This window comes from Suncus etruscus, chromosome 18, assembly GCF_024139225.1.
Source record: "Suncus etruscus isolate mSunEtr1 chromosome 18, mSunEtr1.pri.cur, whole genome shotgun sequence".
NCBI classification, from domain to species: domain Eukaryota; kingdom Metazoa; phylum Chordata; class Mammalia; order Eulipotyphla; family Soricidae; genus Suncus; species Suncus etruscus.
In genome coordinates, this window is record NC_064865.1 from 21645590 (window position 1) to 21651305 (window position 5716).

At 39.9% G+C, this 5716-nt stretch overlaps 1 pseudogene; it reads right to left on the reverse strand.

The window, feature by feature from the left end:
* Positions 1-1962: 1962 nt before the first annotated feature.
* Positions 1963-2582, reverse strand: LOC125996493 (PEST proteolytic signal-containing nuclear protein-like; annotated as a pseudogene).
* Positions 2583-5716: the final 3134 nt, after the last annotated feature.

The window sequence follows — 5716 nt, forward strand, 5'->3', positions numbered from 1 at the left end:
AGCAGATAGGGCTCTTGCCTTGTATGCAGTTCCCTGGTTCAATCCTATATGGTTCTCTTCACCTCACTCTGCCAGGGGTAATCTCTGAGCACAGAGTCAGGAGAGTCCTGAGTTTAGTTGAATGTGGTCCCTAAACAAACAAAAAAACCCCAAAAAGTACAAAAAGAGGGGCTAGAACATTAGCCCAGAGTGTAGGGTGCTTGTCTTGCATGCAACCAACGCAGATTTGACCCCCAGCATCCCCAATAACCCCAGTAACACCAAAAGTAATTCCAAAGCCAGAGTAGGAGGAACCCCTGAGCACAGCATTGTATGACCCCCAAATCCAAACCTAAACCAACCATCCAAACAAAAAGAAATATGTGTCAATATTTATCAAGAGTCATATAAAGGCTGGAATGATAGTACAGCAGGTTGGGTGCTTATCAGGCAACTGACTTGGGTTAGATCTCCAGCACCATGTATGGTTCCCCGAGCCCTGCCAGGAATGATTTTTGACTGCAGAGCCAGGAATAAGTCAGAGCACTGCCAGGTGTGGCAACTCCCACAAAACCCAAAACCCAAATGCAAATAAAAAGCTCCACCAAAACCAAAAACATATGCACAGACAAAATAGAGATGTACCAGAATTTAGACAGTAGCACTATATATAAAATAGCTCAAATGGAAAAGTATCAGATATTCCTGAACTGTAGAATGCATAACATATTGTAGTCTATATATACACTGGCATAGTAGATAACATTGAGTAAAAAGGAACTATAGGAAATCTAATCATTCACCTAGAACTACAAGAGCAAATCCCATATGCTTTAATTGAAAGAAAACTTTCCAGTAGTCAACACTAAAGCAGGGTGTTAGAAATTAGAACAGCAACCCAGTGATTCTACTTCTTGGTATCTAATACCAAGAGCAAAAAAATTTTTTCCTAACATTTATATACCTATGTTCACTGCAGTGCTACTCACAATAGCCAAGATCAGCTAACAGCCCAACTACCCAACACAGAGACATGGATGGATGGAAGAAGCTGAGGTCTATCTATATACATCTTGGAATTCTTAGCTCCAACTTGAAATTCTGCAATATAGATGGAGCTAAAGAATATCAGCAGAGTGAAGTGAGTCAAAGGAAGATGGATGAAGACTTAGTGTTCTCTCTCATATGGGGAGTATAAAAAACATAATAAGGGAATAAACAGTGGTCAATGCTAATATGTTTTGAGCCATCGTAGACCTGAGTTTGCTAACTGGGGGCTGTTGTAGGGAATGAGGAAGACCTAGTGTGAGATGGAGGGATACTGATTCTCCAGGGAGTGTGGTCTACTCTTGGGGTTGCTGGTTTCCTGGGGGCTACTGCCTAAAGCCTGCAGTTCATAGTTTCTGTTGTGTTTGTGTTCATGCCGACCCTGGTCAGCTGCAGGAATGTCACGCAAGAAACAGACATAGTCACAAGAAAAGGTCCATAAAGACCAGAAGATTGAGCAGCCTCTTGGTCCTTACTGAACCAGCCAACCAAAGCTTCTAACTGAACTGCTTTCCCTGCAACTTTTATTCTGTTATTTTATTTTATTTTATTTTATTTTTTTACATTCAATCAATAGTTCGTAACATTTCCCTCCCAACAGAGTACTCCCCTCTTTATAAGGCTGTTCCTGGGAGCCATTTTGGTTAATAAGGGAGTTAAGAGAGTAATTGTTTACAGTTTAAATAGATAAAAACTTGTTTTCTTCTCAGTGTGCTAATAGTTGTGTCTAAAAAAATATGTAATTCTCAAAAAGGTACCATTTCTGATTTTACTATATGTCACCTTTGGAACTAATCACATGAAACTACAAAATTAGCAAATGTCTTGAAATCTGTATATAAAACATAAATTACCTCTAATTTCAAACTCTCATTAGTGTACCACTCAATCTTAAAACAAACAAACAAACAAACAAACAAAAAGGCGGCTCAAAGATAGTCTTATACCATTCTTTAAAAAAGGGAACTGTTCCTTTTAACTTTACACCCACCCCATAACCCCAATTTCAAAACACATCATTTAATTGTCTTGGTCATGGACGTTTCCAAGATGAGACTTTATATTTTGCTCCCATAACTTCTGGTTATCAGAAACCCATGTTTTCCTTTATTGAATGAGTTTGGTCCAGCTGATGTTGGTGTATCCCTTCCAATATTTTTCATCCTCATCTTTGCTTCTGGAGGCATTTCCTCTGGTTCACTATCTTCATCTTCATTAAAAGCTGCTGCTACCGAAAGAGTTTTTGGAGCAAGAGTTGGAGCTGCTTCTTTAGGCTTATTTGATCCAAGTTTGACGGAGATAGCCGAGGCTTTCTTTGTCGTCTGACTACCTATGGCAAATCCAAACTTGGAGATCTTTGTGGGCTTTGTGGGGAGGTCTGCAGATTCTTCTTCAGCCGATCGCTTCTCAGCGCTGCGACTGGTTCTTTCCCCTCCATTACTGGAAGAAACAGTCTTAGTTTTCACAGGTTTTTCTGCTTCTTCTTCAGGTCCTCCGACGGCTCCAGCCCGCTGCGGCTTCTCCGGCTTGTCTTCTCCCGCCTTCCCGTCCACCATTTTTATTCTGTTATTTTTTAAACAGAGTTAACAGAACAGAGGTAAATAACTTGAGGGGCAGAGTTAACATAAATAAGGGTACTTATGGTACTTAAACCTAGGTGGGTTCCTAATCAAGCTTGGGTGAGTTTTTACATGCCAAAAAGGGTGAGAAGAGGAAAAGGAAAAGCAGAATGATCTTAGAATCAAATACAGATGTCTACAGTTTAGCATTGTTGTTAATAATATTCTACATAGAAATCCTTTAAAAAATAAACAAATTACTTTCTTTTTAAATGTGGTAAGGATGATAATGAGTAAGATGATGCAATAAAAAGTTGAGATAGGAGCCAGAATGGTAGCACAGAGGTAGGCATTTGCTTTGCAAGCGGCCGACCTAGAACGGACCTGGGTTCAATCTCCGGCATCACACATGATCCCCCGAGTCTGCCAGGAGCAATTTCTATGTGCAGAACTAGGAGTAAGCCCTGAGCGCCACCCGGTGTAGTCTCCCAAAAATGTTGAGATAGTATAAACAATGTTCTATTTCTTGATTTGGGATTGTTTAAATGGGTGCATATTTTTTTTCAAATTTACCAAGCTCTTCGCTCATGATTTGTATCCTTTCCTACTCTATGCTATATAATTCATTTATTTTGGTTTTTGGACAGTACATCTGATGGTGCTCAGAGCTTAATCCTGATCAATCATGTGGGGGTATAAGGGATTGAATTTAGGTCAGTTGCATACATGACAAGTGACATAACCCATCGTACTATCTTCCAGCTCTTGTAGGTTATAATTTAATAAAAGGAAGTTGACTTATAAAAGAAAAAAAACAAGGAATAAAAATGCACAAACTCAGGCCCTGAGAGATAGTACAGCAGCATTTGCCTTGCAAGCAGCCAATCCAGGACCAAAGGTGGTTGATTCGAATCCCGGTGTCCCATATGGTCCCCCATGCCTGCCAGGAGCTATTTCTGAGCAGACAGCCAGGAGTAATTCCTGAGCACCGCCGGGTGTGGCCCAAAAACCAAAAAAAAAAAAAAAAAAAAAAAAAAAAAAAAAAAAAAAAAAAGGCACAAACTCTTCTTGAAAGGAAAGCAGAAAAATATTGTTTCATTTCATTTTCAGGATCCTCACACTCCCCAGTGGAAGGCAAGTCCAATGGGCAGTTCCTCTGAAAAGTTGAGAATATCCTTCCAGGAAACAGATTCTTGATTGTTTGAATGTGTCTCACAGGTTACGAAAACAGGCTGGGTGGGAATTTTAGCTTCAGCATTTAATCAGCTGCCAATTGCTCTGGATGTAGAAATTCCAGTGACTCATCATCTCAGATTGTGACAAATACAATAAAAGGAGTTTGGAAGAACAGGCACTGCAGGAATCGGTTATTATGAGTCTGCTAGTTTTTATTGGGTTTGCATGTCAATAATGCAGATTTTCCCAGTGCATTCCAGTCTTGCCTATGTCTGAAGGCATCTTTGAAGTTTCCATACAATCTTTGAACGTTTCCTTTTATTTTATTGCATTGATCACTTGCCTGATAGTTATAGACTTGCTTTTAGAAGTCTAGTAGTAAAAGAAAAAAATAAGGAAGGCTGAGTTTCTATGCTGTGGTATCACAGAGTCTGAAGGATCCTGCAGTAAAGCATAATTCCAGAGTGTTCAAAACTGGTAATGTCAGGATGATAATAATGTTTATACTAAGGCACACAAATGTGGAGTCCAGTGTCAAGTGGAGGAATACAGATACCACTTTTGAAAAAGATTCTCACGATAAACACTTCCTGATTCCTTGACTGACCAAGTGTGAGAATTTTACCAATGTATTCTTATTGGAAATCATGACAGGACTCCTCCTCCCCAAATGGTGAATATTTAAAGGGTTAGAGTAAGAAAAAGCAGTGGTATAAAGACTGGAATAGACTATAGAGGTTGCTGTGAAGTGAACTTTTCAGTAAAAGTCAGTGAAATCAGAATTCAAGAGCTTTATAACAAAGATCAGTGAATGTGGAGTAAAAGTGGAATGGGGAATCACACTCACAGAGGAGTTAAGAGAGGCCAGAGAGGGGCTGGAGAGATAGCATGGAGGTAAGGCGCTTGCCTTTCATGCAGGAAGTCATCGGTTTGAATCCTGGCATCCCATATGGTCCCTCATGCCTGCCAGGAGCAATTTCTGAGCCTGGAGCCAGGAATAACCCCTGAACACTGCTGGGTGTGACCCAAAAACCACAAGAAAAAAAAAAAAAAAAGAGAGGCCAGAGAGATAGTACAATGGGGAGGGCATTTGCCTTGCATGCAGCCAATCTGGGTTCTATCCCTGGCATTCCATATGGCTCCCCTTAGTTCACTAAGAGTGATTCATGAGAGAAGAGCCAGGAATAATCTCTGAACACCTCTGGGTGTTTCCCAAAAATAAAATAAAATAAATAAATGAAAAAATAAGGGTAAAGGGTAAAGAAGAGCAGAAAGTAGTGCAGAAACCTGTTGCCACTTGAGGTTATTTTTTCTACTTGAGGTTTAATTAAAGTATATTAAGCATGAGCCAAAGAAAGCAGAAATCAAGATAAAAATAATCTACATGCTGAAACAATTGTACAATGGGGAAGGCAATTGCCTTGCACATGACTGACCACGGTTTGATTTCTGGCATCCCATAGCCCTGTCAGAAGTGTTTCCTGAGTGTAGAGTCTGGACTAGCCCCTGAGTATCAACAGGTGTGTCCCCCTTTCCCAAATAATCTATCATGTATATTCTATAACTTTAGAACAATCAGAACCTCTGTTTAGGTTCTTGCTTTATCATTAAAACAGACCAAGTAAGTTTTACAAATTTTTTAACATTTTTTTTTTATTTTATTGAAACTTTTGTAATTTACAAAGTCCTTTAGAGTGGGGTTTCAGACATACAATGAATCAGGGCCCTCCTCAGCCTGCCAGTATAACAGGCCCATTTTAAGTTTAGATGTTAGAGTTTGGGTTTCTTGAGTCCACTGTTGTTGACTTTGACTTGTATATTTAGTTCTGTCCTTTTTTGCTTGTGTGTGTGTGTGTGTGTGTGTGTGTGTGTGTGTGTGTGTGTGTGTGTGTGTGTGTGTGGTTTTTGGGTCAACTCCAGCAGTGCTCAGGGGAAACTCCTGCTCCATGCTCAGA